Source organism: Numida meleagris, chromosome 17, assembly GCF_002078875.1.
Source record: "Numida meleagris isolate 19003 breed g44 Domestic line chromosome 17, NumMel1.0, whole genome shotgun sequence".
NCBI classification, from domain to species: Eukaryota; Metazoa; Chordata; class Aves; order Galliformes; family Numididae; genus Numida; species Numida meleagris.
Window position 1 is genome coordinate 3,014,013 of NC_034425.1, and position 20,753 is coordinate 3,034,765.

Genomic DNA, 20,753 nt, shown 5'->3' on the forward strand with positions numbered 1-20,753 from the left:
GCTAACCCAGCAGTTCTCATAGAATCACAGGGGTTGGAAGGGACCTCTAGAGATCGTTGAGTCCAACCCTCCTGCTAGAGCATGTTCCCTACAATAGGTTGAGCAGGAAAGTTTTATATGGCGGGCAGAAGAAACCTGAATCTATATCTTAAAAGGAGAGCAACGAAATGGAATTCGTAATACAAATTACTGTTTTTGATTCTGCCTTACCTTTCAGCTTTAAAAATCCGAAGAATCATTAAGATTCGAGAAGACCACTAAGATCACTAAATCCAACACCAACCCATCCCCACCATGCCCACTGACCATGTCCCTCAGTGCCACATCTCCATGATTCTGGAACACTTCCAGCTGAAAGAAATATAAAGTCAGAACTTAGGAATATCATGCTATTCATGGCTCTTTGAAGCAGAGAGTATGGCTTTCTTATTTAACTGAAATCTAATTTTATGATACTTCACTTATTACATTGGCAGATCATAGTGTCATAGAATGGCTTGAGTTGGAAGAGACCTCAAGGATCATCAAGCTCCAACCCCCCTGCCACAGGCTGTGGTAAGTGGTTTTGGAATGAGGCCATGGGTTTGCACAAGCAGGAATTAAAAACTGTCAACTACAGACAAATACTACATGCCAGCGAGTCAAAATGTGCAGACAGTAGCAGCCATGTTTCAGAAACAAAATGTTGGCACTATATTCTTCACTGCCATCAGAAGAAGGAGCTGGTTGCTGAAAAATGGGATCCATTTTAGGTAATAAATCCTTATGAGTTTTTGTTTGTTTGTTTGAGTCATAGAATCTCAGAATGGCTTGGGTTGGAAGGGACCTCAAAGACCATCCAGATCCAATCCCCTTATTGCAGCAGGGTTACCAACCACCAGATCAGGCACCACATCAGGTTGCCCTGGGCCCCAACCAACCCACGGATGAGTCTCAAGTTAATTTTTTTTTTTTTTGAAGGTCTGCAGAGATCTCTGCACTATCATTGCACAGTAGTACATGTAGGTAGATGACACCATACCCTACCTGGTCACAACTGCCACCATTGCATCTGAAAGATGTCATAGTCTCTATATTTTGGGTTGTTTTTTTCTTGTTGTTGCTATGTGTTTTTTTTTCTTTTTATTCTCTGTTCTTGAAGTTTCTGCGCAACTGTGTGTGTGCTCTGCTTGGAATTTAAACAGACATTTGGGAAATGGCTGTTAGCTATTACATTCCTTGGCTTAAGTGTCAAGAAACCTAATGGGATTATCAAATGGATTTTTTTTGGTGAAGTTAGCGGAGGTATTGTGATGGACCAGGAATATTTGTTTTTAATCTTTTTCCTCTTGCTACTATCATAGTAATTAGGAGAAGCAACAACAACATAGAAGACATAATTTCTCATTGTCCCTTCTTTTTTCTTCCTCTAATGCTGGAGCAATGAGAGGATCTGACAGAGAAATGTCACTGAGCTGTCAGCAATGCTTCTATAGCAACCTGCAAAGAGCACTTTATGGCTTTGTTTATTGAGAGCAAGAAGGGTTCCGGAAGGATTTGCTGAAGGCAGGGTTTCTCTGTTTGGAAACCTTGCAGGTGGTGAGGAAGCCATGGCTGGAGCACCTGATTGGAAGCCATAGAGGGTCTGTGGCCTCTGGTGAGACAGAACGTCTCTTTCCCAAGTATGTGCCAGTTTGTGAAAGGTGCCTGGTGACCCTGGCTTGGTGCAGAGGGACGTTGCGTGAGGGCATCAGGGCTGAGCCAGGAACTCAGGCTGCAACGTGCCAGGTTGAGAAAGATGTTTGTTGGTTTGCTGGTGCAAGCCCATCTGTTAGGACTTGGGCAGTGGAGTATCTCGGTGTGCAGCAACCCTCTCTGTGCTGGTGGCTGCAGCAGCAAAAATAATGCTATGAGCCTGACAAATGGTGTTTGGCACCCTGGCAGAAGGCATTGCTTCCTGCCATATGCTGTTTCTGCAGGAAGAGAGCTGCTGGGTATTGAAAACAGCAGTGGGAAAGCTTTTCTCAAGCAGATGGAGCCAAGAACTAAATGTCAGTCAGGCGTTGGTATGGATTGGGCAGGGCCTGGGGCTCCTGATGGCATGGGGGAGGTTGGGGCAAGGTGGGCCTCTATGGGGATGAGGGTATTGGTTGTGCTGCAGCTAAGACCTTAACCAGGGCATGCACAGAGCATGATAGTCACTGTAGGAATGATTGAACAACAAGCATAATTCTCACTATTAATTCATTGGAATTGCTATTTATTGCAGTTGGAGTAAAACCAAGTGTGATACACCAATGCACTAGTAATCTCTTAAATCCAGTTCTCCTTAATGGACCATTTGTGATGGTCATGTTCATCAGCAGCGGGAGAAATCCATGCTTTGCACGTTTCTCTTTACTTTAGGACAGTGTTAGCACCCCCCTCATGCTGCTCCCAGTGCCTGTCCAGCTCAGTAATTGCATTTCTTCCCCTCCTATTGCTTCAGTCTTCTGTGTCAGCCTGAATCCAAGCTCTTGCAGCCTGAAATCAGAGATGCGCAAGCACGTGTGGGTGCTTAAAGGATTGCTTTTGCTCTACATTACATTCGAACAGGTTTGCCCACACGCATTCCTTCTACTTGTAGGATGTCATTATGAACATCTTAACAACATTTTCTGTATGTGATGGTGTGAGCTGACTTGAGCTGTGCTATCTCTGGGTGTAGTCCTCAGTTCTTGCCCCGATTCTTCTGTGAGAAGAAAGAAAAATCCCTAACATGAAAAAAATTCCCAAAGAAAGAACACTGGGAGCTTTCAGGTTAATGAAGTTCCTGTTCTTCCTAGACTTAATGCTGTGGGATCTTGAGGAAATCACTTCTGTGCATTTGTGTGCATCTTTGAGAGTAAGAGAGCAAAAATCACTGCGTATACTGATCCTCAGGCACTGGGAGATGTGGTCTTGGCAGTGCTGGCTCCTCACTGGCCTTTGACTGTAACACCCAGCACAGCCCACTCCTCATTTTAATTACTTTTTGATGCCATAAAGTACCTCCTGGTCTTTGCTTACAACCTCTTCCCCTGTCATTTCAAGTGATGTTCTCTAGTTCTTGAATTGCAGGAGATTTTTAATAGCTGGGCATGGTGTAGTTTGTGGTCATATCTTCTACCTGTCAGCTTTCAGATGTTCACTCGCAAAACATCTACAAGCCATAAGAAGCACAATTTTAGTTGTAAATAGGGTAGACCACCTCTCTGGAGGTTTTCAAGAACTGTGGAGATGTGGCAGTGTGGTACATGGTTAGTGGCATGGTGGTGACGGGTCGATGGTTGGACTTGGTGATCTTAGTGATCTTTTCCAACCTTAATGATTCTATGACATGATTAAGAAAATTCATACTGGTGCTTGTTCACAAACAAGGAGCCCAATTTGCTCAGCTTTTGAAGTCAAATAAAATTTCTGTGGTCTTCAGTGAAAAGATCGGAACACAGAAATGTTGTAACCTCAGTAATTCATTGATTTTTCTAATTGAATCCTTAATCAAAGAAAAATGAGTAAGTTTTGATTCACTTCTCACCCTCACAACAAATAAGGATGCTAACCACCAGAAAAATGTTCTAATGAGTGTATCGTTTTGTCTCTGAAAAGAGGCAAGTGCTTTAAATGGAATTATGGTAATGGTGTGATCATTGTCCGGGCTGCTTAATGAGTTTAGCAGCTGTTCCAATATTAAATATTTTGCACTTAAGAAAAATACCTCCTGTTAGAAAAAGCTGATGGATCTTTTGCTGTTGTGCCGGACACATCACATGTAGCTCTGTGCACTGCCAAAATAACTTCTGATTTGGACACTGCAGTCTTCAGTGGGTTTGGCAGCTTTAGTGCTTCAACATAAATATAAAAATGGATCTTAGATGCTCTACTCTGAACTAAGTAATACATTATATAGAAGTTCAACATTATTAAAAGCATGGGAAAGTGGTTGGAGTGGTGAGGTATTGGGAAAGGATGCCCAGGGTGGGTGGTGGAGTCACCAATCCCAGTGGTTTTCCAGAAAAGGGTAGATGTCACACTGAGTGACATGGTCTAGAGTGGTCATAGGCATGGGTTGATGGCTGGGCTTGATGATTTATTGGTCTTTCCAACTGTAATGATTCTATGATTATATGTATGTACATAGATAAATAAAACTGAACAGAGAACGTCAGGAAAAAGGAGGCTCTCCACCAGGCATAATTAATCTGGGCATTAAGGGATTTTGCAAAGAGGAAAAACATAATGAAACACGTAGGGAACAGTCAAGGAGGGTCCATAGCAGCCCCCAACCCTGATCTAGTTATGAAAATGCTAGACAACAGTCAGAAAATGTGCATGCAAGAAAGTCCAATTGCAGTGGAGTTTCTTGCTTGAGGACAAAATAGTTGCATAACTCAAACTGTGGAAATACTTGTTCTTTTTGCCTTGCCTAGTCTTAAACTGAAAAGGAGGGGGCTGTAAGTTTACATGCATTGTTACTGCCCAGAGAGGTGGTGGTGCCCCATCCCTGCAGACGTCCAAGGTCAGGGGATGGGCTCTGAGCACTGATGGAGCTGTGGGTGTCCCTGCTCAGTGCAGGGGGGTTGAACCAGATGGCCTTGAGGGTCCCTTCCAACTCCAACCATTCTATGGCTCTATGAGGCTCAAATGTGTGACATCCTGCAGGACGTGGTATCTCTTGTGTTGTGCCCCATTTGAATGGAGGTATTCAGTCAATGCACCTGATTATTTGGGACATCTCTTCAGGACTACTTCCACTTTAGAAGTGCGTGATGCAAATGCTCCCACACTCTGTGTTGTTGGTGTAAAGGAGCCCTGTGGGCACTAAGAGTGGCATCTTTGGGAATTAACGTTTTTGTACTGGAGATCTGATATTATTCTCCAGGCTGTTGAAATTTAATTAATTTTAGTGCTTAATAATGATGCTTTGTATCTTCTACTAATCCCTAACCAAAATTAATTCAAGCATCCATGACTTCTGATGGAGATGTGTGTAAATAAGAGCTTCATAAAATTTCATGGCATGGTGCAGGAGGCGATCAGTTTGCCCTCATCACTGGAAATTTATTCACGGTCTCTGAAAGCTTGGAATTGACGAATAATGCGAAGAGTCACGCTCAGAGCATTACAAGATATTTGGAGTATTAAAATGCAGTAATATGCTTCATCCTGTGGTTTGCATGAGGAAGATATTATAGGGTTAAGGAGTACTCAAGAAGTTGAAGGTGCACAGTAGCTCACAGCCCAGTTCAGAGTGAAGTGACAGCAGTCTGATTCACAGCACGCCTCTCTTGAGATGTACACTTCTCTTCATGCCAGAAAAAATGTCAAATTTCATTGGCAGCTGGGTAGGGATCCAGGCATAAAACCTGTAGCTACACTGCAGAGTTTGGGTACAATGGATTTATTGATGTGATTGGGTATTGATTCCTTTCCTAACGCCTATGCTTGACAATGTGGTAGGAGATGTGGAAAATACATGCTTATGTGGAGCAAATATTCTGCTTTTTTCACTTAGTCAATTAAGATACTGTTTGTAAGTACAAAATGTTTGTTCTAGACACTGATACATGAAGTCGGGCTGGGGCTGCATTTTCCAGGAACAAACAGTCCCATGGAATGTGTACTCATTGCTTGGAGCTGGGAGGCATGTCAAATGCAAGTAGATTTTGTAAAATCTCTCCAGTAGCTCAGTGTGAATATCAACGATGGCGGCTTCGTTTTTGCATGATAAACTCATTCAACTATTGAATTACTGGAAAGAAATCTACCACTTCAACAAAGACTGAATGCATCACATGCATTTATGTAAACGATATAATTGTGATTGGTTTCTGATCCTAAAAAGAAAAAAAGGGCTACTTCATAATTTCCCTTTAGTTTTCTTTTATTAAGAAATCAAAACAAAAAAAACAATAGCAAATTCTTTTTTGTGGACCTTCTAGCATAGAACCAGTAAGGTTGGAAAAGACCTCTCAGATCCCCAAGTCCAACACTAACCCAACCCACCATGTGCACTGATCATGTCCCTCAGTGCCACACCTCCACGGTTCTTGGACACCTCCAGGGATGGTGACTCCACCACCTCCCTGGGCAGCCTGTGCCAATGCTTCACCACTCTTTCAGAGGAGAAATTGTTTCTAATATCCAACCTGATCCTCCACTGGTGCAACTTAAAGCCAACCCCCCACCCACCACAACCTCCTGTCAGAGAGTTGTAGGGAGCAACAAGGTCTCTCCTGAGCCTCCTCTTCTCCAGACTGAACCATCTCAGTTCTCTGTATTCATATTGGGTTAGTCCCAGTGACTGGAAATGGATCATCCCTTCCTGTGACGGGTGACAAGCAGCACCCCTTGATTGGTTCCTGGTCCATTCCTGCTTCCCACGCAGACCACAGGTTTCCTTTTTGAGAAGCACAACTTGGGGTAAAGCTCTCTCCTGTCCAACTGCAGAGGCATATTCTAAAGCTCAATATCTCTGATTTTTAGGGGTCTCTAGCCAGGACATGATTACTAAACTCCTGACTCTTTTCTCTCCAATCCTCCATCAACTCTTTGGAAATTATTTTTAAGTGCTGTTTTTTGAAACTCTTCAGGGGGATGCAAAAAAGAATGCTTAATCGGTATGAATAAAACATCCAGTATTTGGTTGCCAAATGGTCCCATGATTCATGAAGAGCCCTATCACTCAAAAGCTCCTTTCCTCCTCTCAGGAAGCCTTGTTCCTACAACTTGAAAAACCAGAAAATGCTAAAGAAACTCTTCAACGCTGGGATGGTAATCAGCAAGAGTCCAAAGTCTAACATTGTTTCGGGTCTTTGGGAGAGGTGATGGCTCTGTGCAGTGTTTGTATGGTGTCTGGCTTCACACAGCCCCAGGCTGGTACCCAAACCACAGCTCCTTGAGTGCTTCTGCAACACCCATCCTGTGCTGGTACCTGGCTTCCTTGCCAGGTGTGCTCTAGCACAGATATACCCTAAAAGTCCTTTTCCAGAGAAAAATGGCTTCTGAAGATGTGCTTTTTGGATGGCACAGGGATGATTCATGACAGCTTCAACCTGGAGTGCTCCGGCTGTGCTCCCTGGCTCAGGAGCAGATGAGCACAGCAGCCTTTGTCCTTTATAATTGATGGCAGCAGAAGCAGTTCTGGCTTCGTTATGTGACGTTTATAGAGCGTGGCACTATCATCTGCCGCTGATCTTGCCTGGAGAGAATTCAAGGCTGAGGTGTCCTGGCTGAGTGTGATTGGTTTGGTTTGGTTTTGTTTTGGGTGGAAGCCAACTAACTTTCCATCACAAGGTTGAGCCCTTGGAGAGCCTTCCCCAGGAGGCTGAGGTACGTTTGTAAACACGGAGCTGGGCTGGGCTCAGAGAGGTCGAAGCCTGAATGCTGGCAGAGACCAAATTCCCTAAAGCTTGGCCCCATCAACATTAAAGCTGAGAAGGTTGGCCAGTTGTGCAGCTACGAATGCCCTGCTCACACATCATAGCTGTCATTTTTACTAGTCCGCGTTTCATAAGCCATGAGCTCATCTGGAAGCAAGTCACTGCTGATCTCAGCCCGTGGCTAATAACAAAGAACTCTGCGGGATGTTGATTTGGGCGCTCTGGGAGTGAGCCCGGGAGGTGCAGTGGCTTTCGTCAGCCCAATGTGCTCTGCCTGGTGCTTTCTGCTTGTCTGAGTCAATGAGATGACAAAACCTCATGCAGCGATGAGGGAACACTGCGTGGCCGTGGTGCCGGCCCTGCAGCAGGTGCTGGATGGCTGTTGTTTTCAGCTCTCTGCGTTAATTAACAAAATAGATTTGATGTGCATGAAAAAGGTGGTGAATGGGAATGCGATGCTTGATTTCTTTTTGAATTTTGACCAAGCAATGAAGTTGCGTGGTATAGAATCACACTTTGATTTTAAATAAAACACATCAGCGCTACGTGAAAATCTCTGGAAACCTTGAAATAACAATCAGGGGAGGGCAAACGTGCAGTGCCCCATAGCTGGTGAGTTTATGAGGCATTAAAGCAGCACTTGGAGACCTCCAGTGCCATATAAACTGTTCCATTACATAAGCATATCATCTTATGCTGGGCTTGTGGATGTGAATTCCCTCCAGGCTGGTAATGGGATGGTGCCACAGCCCAGCAGTGCCTGCTGTTTATTTACTGTATGGGGCTGGGGGCACTGAGACAGCCGAGCAGTGCTGAACCCATCCGGAGCTTCACTGTTTCTCCATAGCAGAAATCACTGCTCAGTCTTCACTCGAATCATATTTCCAGCCTCAAATTTCTTCAAGCCCGCTAAGGATTTATGTAATAAGTTTAAAATCTGGCACAAAGTTTGTACAATAGGCTCAAGGCACTCGGGAGCTGTCAGTCCAGGTCTGACCCCAGCGAGCAGACAGGGACACTGCTGGTGCTGGCAGTGATGGTGACAGGGATCAGCCTGGATGTGACCCCTGTGGCAAAGCCACGTGAAAGCAGCGCCCGGGCAGTTCCCACAGCTGGAACCATTTGTCTGCATGGCTCCTTGCCTTGAATGGGTTTAAAGCACTTGAATCAGTGAGCCCAAGGAAAAAGTGATACGGAGCTTCCTCTGCGCTCCTCGTACAGGCTCAGACTTGGTTCAGAAGTGTCTTGAAGTAATCTTCAAGTCAAGTTGTGTATTCTGGCAACCTCTGTGCAGATGATGTTGGAGCGAGTGCAGCTTGGCAGTGCCCAGCAGATGAATCACTTGTTTGTCAGTCTCAGTGTTTCTACTCCCAGTGACACCATCATGCCCAAAGGTGCTTTAAGGGATGATCCTTTGGGGTTGGCCCTCTGCACAGCAATGCATTTACCCTGCAAAACAAAGAGCCTTCAGCTGTATTTGTTTTTAACATCCGCGTTGCTGTGTTTGCACACAGAAGGTCTGAAGAATAGGTAGTGGCTTTGGAGAAGCTGGCAGACTCTCTTTGTACCTGGGGCCACGCTCTGGGTGTCAGATACTTGCGTGTCCTGCTGAGGCAGAGAGCCATGGAATATCCCAAGTTGGGAGGGACCCATAAGGATCATTGAGTCCAACTCCTGCAGGATCTGTCCCCAGCTGTCCCACCTGTGCTTCTTTGCCTGAGTTAGGGCTGACGGTGCTTCCTGATGGAATGCTGGATTCCGAAAGCAACGGGTATCCACAAACCCTTTCAGCATCTTTTCAGACAACTGAAAGCAAGCTGTTCTTGGGCAAAGCTGAGCTTTTGTAGGGTTTGGCTGTAAAGCGTCTGTTTCCAATGCTTTATTTCCAAAAATAATTCAGTTTTTGGCTATTACAAAGCAGAGAGATAAGATTTTTTTCATCTATAGCAATCCCTCTTTTTTTGCTGTTGAAATTCTTCATATGAAAATGATACCTGCTGGATCCAATCTGAACACTTAGGAGTTACAGCTTGGATAAATTCTTCAACACTTGCCCAGTTTCGTCTCAGTGGGATGGCTCTCAGAGGTGTATTCATTATTTTGGTATTACTGCACAGGAAAATACAGAGAGCTCTGGCACAAAACTCACCCAGTCATGTTTAAACACTTGCAGTGCCAGTGCGACTGAACAGATAACTTGCACCAAAAACAGGGTGGTGGGGGGAAGGCATTTCTTGGGCTTGATCCATCTCGCTCTGTCTGGGCCTGATGAAGACGTACTGCAGTTATTTAAAGCTAGCAAAATTGAGTGTCATGCACAGAGACTGAGCAGTGCACATCTCTTCCATTGCTCTTCATCCTTAGCGTTCCAGTTTTCCTGGCCACCCATCAGCTATGTGGTTTCCCCGGATGGTGCAGGGCTGGCTGCAGAGCAGGAGGTTAGTGCCATTCCTGTCCCTCTTACCAGCTCGCTGGGTTTTGGATAAGATTTTGCTGTGCCTCAGACTCTCTGTTGTAAACAGATGATAATGTTCACCATTGTGAAGTGCTTTGATTTCAATGGGTAAGATGCCAGGAATTAATTATTTTTATTATGTTGTGACATAGTATGCCTTTCTCATGTCTCTCTGTTCTGTAGCTCCTCTTTTGATGATCCCTTTATTTTCTGCTTGTGCTTTTTTTTCCCAACATCCTAAGGTGTAATTTTCAAGCAGAATTAAGAAGGGAGAGGACTAAGCCAATATATTTTCAGGAAACAGATTGGGCCTCTGAATGATGGGGTAGGAAGGATGAGGGTTTCCACCCATGTTGCTGGTCCAGGTCTGGTTAAAAGCTGTGTTGTGCATCAGAGCATCTGGAGGAAGAAACTGGCAGATTTGGGAGGGAGCATTCGTGCTTCTCATAGTCAGAAAGCAGCTCCTTCTTGGCTGTTTCCATCTGGTGGAACCCATCCACCAAGCAGCTGGGCACTGTTGGTGCATGCTGGGATGGAGGCACCTCCCAACAGCCCAATGTGGGAACACTCACTAGGGTGAGTGTTAGGCTTCTTTTAAAGAAAACTTTGGGGACACCTGTACAAGAACCTTCCCAACTCAAGCCAACCATTCTTGCTGGTTTATCGAAGCTAAGCAAGGCCTGGACCCAAGTAACACGCTTTAACTTCTGCCTGACCTTCATCTGCTTTCCAGCAGCCTTGCAGGTGTTGGTAAATAAATACCATCTGCAGTAATTTTTCCAGCAAAATGCATATGTAGTTGCCATTAATATTAATAGCAGCTATTATTTGCTAAATGGACTTCTTAGTTAACTGTGCATTTATTGCAGGTTGTTTAAGTTGGAGTGCAATCATTGCTATGCAGCAGCTGCAGGCTGGAGGGTGGGCGGGAAAAGGAGAAATAATTAGTTGTCAGGTAGCCCCTAATTACCTGGATAGCACGGTCCTGCTATGCAATTAGATGCTCAGCACTTTGCCATGTAAATAAAGTGACCTGCTTGGCTGGTGGGTCCGATGTAACCAAGGTGGTTGGTTAATGTGCAGCACATTTCCATCTGGAATCTGTAAAAAACTGATTTCTTCCCTAACCTAATTCCCCCTTGGTGTAAATCTGACATCCGTCTTCCTATGGAAGCTGAATATTATGGGCAAAAGTCAGACTTTGGGTCACTTTGCTTTCTTTCTTAGTTGATTAATCTAGCAGGCGTTTATGTTAATGTGCTGGAGCTTTGCAAAATTGAGTTCTCTTATTTTGGCAGCTGGAGTCATTCTGAATTATAATTTAAATGTCTGTTTAATAATCAGAAATTTTTTTTGGTCAGTGAATCTGATTGATGTATCATGGGAGGTAGAATCTCATTTCTCTCATGCTTCCTTACACTGGAGCATTTCAATTTATTTCTCCATCATTAGAATGGTAAATGGGGAGGAAGGAGAGGGATTAAGGATATTTTCTAGGCTGTTATTCATCTGAAAGAGATGGTGCTAATTATGAAGCACCTTTAGCTCTAAGAAAGGCCCAGTGGCTGTGAGAGGACACAATTTGCTCTTGTGCACTGAATTGTGTTGGCTTATACTGAGTACATGCAAACCAGATGAGACTTCAGCCACTGCCACTGATGTGGCACTGAGTGACATGGATTAGTGGGCATGCGTGATGGGTTGATGGTTGGACTAGATGATCTTAGTGGTCTTGTCCAACCTTAATGATTCAGCGATCCTATGAAGCCTCTAAAATTCTGTCCTTAAGGATATTTGAGAATCTTGTAGCTCTCACCCGTGGCTAGATGACACATGGGCCATCTTTGCAGGGGACTCAAAGGTTCTTCAGGGCAGGGAGTCCCTGTGCCAGTTCAGTTTCCCTACACATGATCATCAGCTTCAGATGTGATACTGGAGAAACTGCTCAAGTGATGGGTTTCACGAGTGGTGATCAGCCACACATTCCTTATTTTGAGTACTCTGTTTGGCTCTTCTGGTGACTTATTGCAGTTCCTCCAGCTGTAGTTCACGGTGAACATTCCCAAAGACCTGCTTAATGCAGTGGGGTCAGGCAATGGAGAGATGCAGGCATGGCCAGGAAGGAACCTTGAATTTCTGTCCCTGTTAATTGCAGGGGAGTTGGATTAGATGACCTTTAAAGGTTCCTTCCAACTCAAATAATTCTGTGGTTCTGTGAACTCATGGTGCCCAAGGTATGCTCAGTGGGTGCAGTTCTGAGCATGAAAAATTCAGTGCACTCAAAGACAGATCCTATTATAAACTTAGTATTATAATGTGTGCGTGCTAGGAGGCAAACTGAATTTCTTGAGTTTCCTGTCTTTTGGGTACTTGACTTGACAGCTGTAATAATGCTTAATAATAAGGTATATCTTACTGATGTTCTCACTGAAATGATGGAAAATACAGTTATCCTACAATGAAAGGAAAAAAACCCAGCAACCCTTTGTAACATTTACATGAATTCCTTTTGCAAATAAATAGGATGGGAACCTTTTCCATAGAATCACTAAGGTTGGAAAAGGCCTCTAAGAACATTGAGTCCATTGTGCTGTGTTAATATTCCAGTTCAGAGAGAAGCAAGCAATCTTGTATGGGCAGAAATGTTACTGTTAGAAGGAGTAAAATATACATTTTAAGATTCTGTCAGGTTATGTGCGTACTCCAAATTACACGTGTTTTACATTGTAAAATAAATTGAAAGAATAATTCCTGCTTGGTTTATTTTTTGCTTCTGCTTAAGGTACAATCCAAAAGTGACATATTGAGGGGAAAAAACCCATCAAACCATTTCCTGAGAAATAATAAGCACAACAGCACTTTAGGGAAGAGAATTACTATGAGAAGCAGGTTCTAGGAAATACCTAATGTTACAATAGCTGAATCATGACACCTAATTACTTCTTGCTTTCTGCAAGTACAGGAGTGCTGTAAATCAAATGTTACATTCATTGGAAGAATGATAGAGGGCTCAGTTCAAAGCCGAAAGGCATCATACCATGTGATTGGTGTTGCTGGAGAGATGTATAGGAGTCCTTCAAACCTTCAGATTAAATGCTGCTTGAGAACAGACTCAAATTATTCATAGCCTATTTGTCCATGCACAATAGCGTTTTCTTTTGATCTTCTTTGGGTTACCCATTGGGCTCTAACTTATCAGAACTGAAGTGCAGATAAAAATTCTGTTGTGCGCAGGAAGCAGGAGGACAAAGCTCTCGAGGCAGCCTTGCTTGGTGATGGAGGAGGATAAAAGAACAGAAGTTTTACGTTATAAATATGCAACTCTACAGCTCATGGTTTGGACTTGAATGGTAGCAACGCGATTTGCTTTGACTGCAGGTGCCTGAATGTGCCTGTTTAATGGTTTGGTCTAGAGCTGCCTTTACCTCCTCTGCTCTGTTCTTTTAATGCCTGGATGTGGATTGATGGAAAATATTTCCCAGGTCATTGCATAAACTAAAAAAAAAGATTGTGGTTTTCATTCACCATTTTCTTAAGTCTTTCCTTCTGTGATCTTTCTGTACAAATTGAGCTCTGTCTTAGGATCCTGAAACTCATGGAAGAGATTTGCTTGGTGTCTATATAATGGGTGTTAATTGTTGGATGCTGTAGCACAAGTGTAGACTGCAGGGAATCCTCCTGGCCACTGAGTGTCATTGTTAACTCAGGAGAAGTGGGGTGATGAGCGAGATCTCTTTAATTGAGGAAGAGGAATGTGTGCAGGCAGCTTGGGCAAGTGATGAGTTAGCTGGCTGCCATGGTTTGCTGAACGGCAAGGTTGGTCTTTGAAGAAAAACTGCTGCAAGTTCCCAAGCATCCTGGGAGCTCGGTTTGGTACAAACCCGCTAAGTAGGTGACTGTGTTCCTGTAACAGGGTGGGATCCTTGGCTGAGTTGAGTTCAACACCTTGAGTTTTGGGGATTGTCACATCTGGGCACCTAAGGCTGCTCCCTGTTGTCTCTGGTCCTATCTTGATCCATCCAAACTAGATAGCACTTCTAACATCTCCCTGGGCCCTCTTCCGTGGGGCTTGTGCCGCTGCACTCATCTCTGTTGTGCAGGGTGAGAAGTGCTGCTTTTCTCCCTACTCTGTTATGCCATTGTAGTGCTCAGCACAACGAGTCTTTGCTGTACAGCAGTGACAGAGCAGGGCTGGTGTCCTCATACAAATGCAGGGTCCTCTTCTAGCTCCCAAAGCCTTGAAATGCAATAGTCCAGAAGAGAGCCGTCACCACCAGATTATTTCCATAGAAGGAAAAATACTTGAAGAAAAGCAGTTCAAACAGTGTTTGTGCAGATGTTTTCAAATAGCGAGTGAGTTTTATTACCTGAGTATTGCCTCTTTATGGCTACATGTACTGTAGGAGCAGAGTGAAATTTCCTGATATCTAAACTTGTGAATTAACACTTTTACTGAATGTATTATTCAGAGGGTTGGTTGGGAACCTTGAAATTCCCGTGCCTTACTATGAACTGTTTGCTGTGCAGGATAAACTTGTCGTTATCATCAGCATCAGCAATGTTGGAACTAAGATAAGGAGTCTGTTTTCTGGATTTTGGGCTTAAAATGTGCCCTGCATTGGCATTCATGTTAATAACTCTGACTTGCAGTGATGGCAAGAGGAAGGGATGTGGCTGGAAGGCATCAGCCTGGGGTTCAGAGGAGGAAACTATTGCAGGTAGGAAGGAATGTGATGTAGGTTGCCAGGTTAGTGCATTTTAATGCTTCTTCTGAATACCATCTTGCTCTTACCCCTCAGAACTGCCTCATGTAGAACAGTTGCTTCGCTGGCTTGTCTTCACCTCTGGGAAAAGAAAGGTATTTTCTCTGCAGAATGGCAAATCTGTCTCAAAGCTCCTATATTATTGGAAATAAGATGCTGGTGTTTTACTGACTAAGCAGGAGATGAAGCCCTCTCCAACTGCATTAACTTCAGCAGGATTTAACAGCAAGATCCACTATTCCTGGTAGATATGTTGTCATGAAAACACCTTTCTTCCCTTATAAAATCTACTTAAACCGGGCAAGGGCTTTGCAAATCCCATCTGGGCGGTGCAGCTGCCGTGGGGCAGCCAGGAGGAATTCCACCGTCTGCCCGTGTCTCGCCGTCTCGGTGGAGAGCAGGGAGGAGCGGGGTGGAGGAGAGGCTGATGCTGAGCCAGAAACCACCTCCTTCCTCCTCTGCTTTCCTTCTGTAGCCCCATAGCTGTGGTTTCGCTCCTCGCAGTCCCAAAGTTGAGGTGGCTCTCTCCAGTTTGTGCTAAATCACTTTTCCTTTGGCGGGCGTTGGTTCCAGCAGTGGAAGGGCTTTCTGCGTGGAGATTGAGGCCGTTGTTTCCACACCCATGCTGTGGGGTTTCTGGGGGTCTCTTTGGTCAGGGCCTAAGTGCCCTTGAGTGCTGACGGAGAAGCTTTTCTGTTCAAATGGCTTGGCTGTAAACTACAATAAAACAGAGTTTTTGAACCAATCTCTACGTTCTTCTTTAAAAAGTAATATATATATATATATTCTTTTTTCCCCTTTCTCTTCTTAAAATCGCCTTTCCTCTGTAGGTGAGGCTGTAATTCAGCTCTGCTTTAATCTGTGACCACTCAGTGCCCTCTGGGAATTCAGCTGTATTTTTGCCAGTCTCTCTGAATGGTTCCCTGCCCACTTGATTCAGAACCACTTATCTCAAATGTCTCTTGCACAGCTTTCATCAGCACAGGCTGCAAAGAGACCTTATCTATCCTGGGCAAGCGGCAGCACAGGCCCAGCATCGCACCCACGTGTCCAGGCAGCAGCTTGGGAAGCACTGAATGGAGGCTGAGTGGAATGGACACTGGGACAGGAAATAAAGATAATGTTGAAAAAATATAGAAGCGATGTATTTTTTCTCTCCTGTAAATGTTTCTGAATTTTTTTTTTCTTTCCTGCTTAGCCAATTAAAGTCCTTAAATGCCACCACTGTCCCTATGGATGTGGCTATTGACACTGTGCTGCTGGTGTCTGCTGACCACTTGAACTTAGAAAAAATTGAAAGAGAGCTATTTGGAGAGAGAATAAATGTGAATGGCATAGAATTACAACATCTAAACCAAAAGTCAGCATCAGTTCCATGTTCAGACATCTTGTTTCCTATAAGAATCATTCTAAAATGTGTTTAAATGTTCATCTTCCCTAGAAACTTCTGCTCTGAAACAAAAGCCACTTGCTCTACAGCAGCTGCAGGGGTGAATGAGGTGTTCTGTGGTGCTTTGTGTTTGTTTTGAGTTTTGGAGGTGGTGATGGAGGACGCTGTTCTATAAGGATTTATTTTTGAAAGGCTGTCCTGCTGCTTGGCGTAACACATCTGCCAGTGCAGCGGCACTCGTTGAATGGCTCAGATTGGAAGGGGCCTTACAGGTCACCCAGTCCCAACCCCTGCCATGGGCTGGGTGCCCCCCACAGCTCAGGCTGCCCAGGGCCCATCCATGGCCCTGAATGCCTCCAGGGATGGGGCATCCACAGCTTCTCTGGGCAGCTTACACAGTGCATTGCTTTAATAAGAGCGATCCATTCTGTGAAGTGCTGCTTTTGGACCGGCACTTTATCAAGAAGGACATGAGCAGGGGAGAGAGTTCATGCTCAGCGTGCTCAGCTAGGTGAGGTGTGATTGAGCCCTTCCTCAGGCTCTCGGCTCACAGAACGCAGAGATATAGTGTGAGTGTTTGTGTCTGGCCAGCCTCAACACGTGTTCTGTTTTTCACTTTGCAGCACTTCAGCATCCTCCCCGTGTGCCCTTGGAAGGGGCAGGCTGGGAGCTCCTGCAAGGCCAGAGGACTCTTGCATGCTGCTCTGCTCCTCATTCAATTTCTTTCCGGATTAGTGGTCATTGTGGAGCTTTTAAAAGTTTGTTTCAATATGCAAAAATGCACCATGTCACCATTCATCTGACATGAGGCACTTGTGCCAATTTATGACCAAGTTGCACGTTGAAGCAGAATGCTGATTCCTTAGTGAAATTCTTCTTGAATTAGAGAAGCTTGGAAAGAAGGCAGTAAAATGTGCACTGGGGCGAGGAGACACTGTGCTGGTACCTGCCATTAATCTTTAGCTTTTCTCATTCTCTCCCCCAGCTACCCCAAATGTCCCAGAATAATAGAGAGCAGATTTAGACTGGATAGAAGGAAGAAGTTTTTACACCACGGGTGGTGAGGCAGTGGCACAGGTTGCCCAGAGAGGTGGTGGTGCCCCGTCCCTGCAGACAGCCAAGGTCAGGGGATGGGCTCTGAGCGCTGATGGAGCTGTGGGTGTCCCTGCTCAGTGCAGGGATTGGACCAGATGGCCTTTAGGATCCCTCCCAACTCCAACTATTCTATGGTTCTATCATTGTGCCTGGACTCGGGGACAGTATTTGCTCTGCTCCTTTACTCAATGCCCCACGAGAGACCAGGGAGGGCTTCCATGGGATCTTACATCCTTCACCAGATGTGAGTATGGGCAGGGTCAGCCTCACACCAAGACAGCAGGAATCAGAGATTGTGTTTGCAGCCACTGTAAGCAGCTGTGCTTGGACTGGGGCAAGGGGTCACTGTCCCTGGAGGTGTTCAAGAAACATTTAGATGTGGTACTAAGGGACATGGTTTAATGGGGAAATACTGGTGGTAGGTGGGCGATTGGACTAATTGATCTTGGAGGTCTTTCCAGCCTTGATGATTCTGTGATTCTGATGCTGGGTAGGACTGGGTTTGTCTTCTCCCTGTGTCCTTTGGAGCTGCTGCTGGTTTGTAAGGCTGTCTCAAATGCACAGCGATGGATGGATGGGGTTGTAAAGGTTAGACCAGGGCTGTGCTCAGCTGCTGCTCCTCCCGAATCAAAATGCAGCAGCTTTTACCATCCTGGTTTTTACTGGTAAAAACGAAGGAAGAAAAAGATGCATTAAATTGCTATACTGAAGTGAGTCATTCTATAGAAGTGCCCTCTTTAGACAGATGTATAACATTTTCAGGTGATCACATCACTCAGTTTACTTCAGGGCAAGGCTTCTGATGTATCTTCCGAATTTTTATTTGGACTCAATTCCATCCTAACTCTCAACCCAAGAAGTTCAATATATTCCACCCAGCAAAGTAAAATGTATTGGCAGCTTTGGGCTTGGCGCTCTGCTGCCTGTCTATGGATCAGTGTTTGGGTGACCTTTGTGTCTGCGAGGCTGAGAGTGGTAATGATGGAGGCCTGGCACGGCAGCGAGATGCTCGGCCAACTTTCTCCACAGCGCTGCTGCCAGAGAGCTGGGGAGACTCTGCTGTCTGCGGGCTGCTCTCCTTGGATCCTGCTGAGGGTTCTTTGTGGGCTGTGAGCTCCCACCTGAGCCGCAGGCTGTTCCCTTGGGCCAAAACTCCTGTTTTTCCTCTGCTTTTTTCAAAAAGCATTGAGTTGTGCGCATCCAGCACGTAGGTTTACATGACGGTGTGATAGATTTGTATATATTTTCATCGTTTCCTAGGCATTTTGTGAACAAATATATGATTTGTATGCACGTGGCAAAGGCCACAGAATTCGGAGTGACAAAAGGGGATGTGTGCAGAGCAAGTTGTGGTGCAGGGAATACTTTGGAATCGCCCTTTGCTGGGAAGCAGACTGGGACAGTGGCATCCAACAGCTTTTTTTCCATGCCAATACGTCTGGAATTCCATTTCAGCCTCAAAAAATACACCCTTTAAAAGTAAATTACATGTTTCCCATCTTGGTAGCATTCAGTCCTGTAAGCACTACTGCCTTCTTCCCAGCAGTCTCCCTGGGTGAGAGGCAGTGGCTTTTTTTCTTTCTTTTACATCTGGGGAGCAAAGCACTGAAGTAATTCAACCACAGCCCAAACTGAAGCTGCCAGTGCAGGTTCTGTAACATCTGCATCCCCAGATGCACCCGTCCCTTTGCAGCATCTGTCTGCAGCAGCCACGTGCACTCGCGCTCTCTTTGTGCACTTATTTTTGCACGTACATCTGGCTGTGGCTCTGTTATTTCACATCCTGGTGCTGTTTTGACCTCCAGGCCTAGAGCAGCAGGTGCTCATTTTGATTCAGTGGTTGGTGCCTGACCCTCCTGTGTTTAGCAAGGTCTGAAGGCTTTTAACCTTCTGGATCCTTTGTGGTGCTGTGTCCATACCAACACTCCAAGCCCCAGATGGGGGCTGTGATGTACCCAAAATAAATAAATGATGCAATCAGAGAGGCTGCCCGCGGTGAAAGGCATTGCCATGTCAGATCCGTCAGCTGCTTTCCTGTCTTGTTTTAAAGCCAGGTGAAAAATAATGGGGGAAATGAAATGTCTGGGGTTTTCACAGCAAAAACTAAAAATAAGTAAATCTGCTTGCTGGTACTGCCCACCCCCAGCATCTCACCCCTGTGTTTGTATTCCATCCGCTGTTCCCATATCAAAGGATTTATATTTTGCAAGATAAAAAAAAAAACATCTTTAATTCTCACAGAGAGCTTTTCATTTGGGCTCAGTGAGAGCCCCTATTGTTGGTGAAACTTCATTTCTGCGCCACGCTCCTGGGGGAGCAGGCAGTTAGTTAATGGAGCAGCATGGGAGGAGGGATGTGGGCTGGGGCCACCAGCAGCTCCCAGCTGGGCTGGGACCTCGACCCCTGCACACCAGGGACAGGGAGAGGGATGGCCACTCTGCTCCTGGCCCTGCAGAGGAGCTGCCCTAGGAATGGGAGCTCTTTGCCCCAACCTGCCCCCCAAATGCATTTACATGCTGCAGAGCATTCCAGCCTCAATTATCCTTGCGTTGTTTTGCTCTGAAGCAGTAGTGTTTCTTTAATGAACAAAAATGAAAAGAAGTTTATTTTTTAAAAATATTTTTATTTTAATATTTAATTGGCTGACTATTTCTCCTTTTCACTGGAGGAGCTTTCACCATCAGGGCTGTCAGCTACATTTCTATCCCCTAAATCTCCCCATTGCCCCTGATGACTTGGGAGGCTATTGGTTAAATCAGACCCGTTCTCTGTGCAAGGCTCTGCTCTCAAACTCCAAAGCTGCACAAAATCCTGCCAGGCTTGAACTTAGCAGGAGAACTTCACATTCCAGCGTATTGCAACAGTGCTGGCATCTTTATGCCCAAGTAATTCAATAATCTTCTGAAAGCAAGAATTCTTCTAACCAGTCCCCTTCCTTAGCACGCCCCAGAAGCAGAAAAATGAAGCCCATGGAGGATGGCGTGGCAGTTTCTGCTTAGCCAAAAACTGGCAACATTTGCTTGGAAACAGGCTGGCAGCATTGTGGGAAGGCATTTGTCCCATTGCCCCAACTCACCCCTGAGAAACTGAGTTGCTGATGGATGCCATGGTAGCAACATGTGCTCAGAGTTGATGAGATTTGTGGACAGGTGCAGGTGCTGGGTGTGATGGAGGGACAGCATGAATGGGTGCATGGCATGCATGGCATTGGGATCAGGAGATGCTGTGGGGCAGGGACCAGCCTGCCTGGCTTCTCCTTCCTGTCAGAGGGACCCAAATCCATGTTGGTTATGACTTCTTTGCCACAAAAATAGCAGACAGCGCTATTAGCATCCTACACTTTGCTGCTAGGTCTCAGCTCTGAAGTACAGGTCAACAACCATGCTGATTTGCTAAGTTTTCTGCTTATACCGTCAAGCAGCTGATGGGTTCTACTTGTAATAGCTCCAAGGTCACAGCTGACCATTAGAAGCAGGGAGCAGCACCACTTGCTTGTGTTAGAGGGTGTGTGGAGTGCATTCCTCTTGGCCATTGCCATGGTGCTACTTGCTGAGAAATTCAATATGGTTCTTGGAAAAATGCGTCCCGTTCCCAGGCAGCTCGCAAGTTTTCAGGGTATGAATAGCTCAGGGCCTCCAATTTACTTAAGAGATAGTTATTAACATATACAA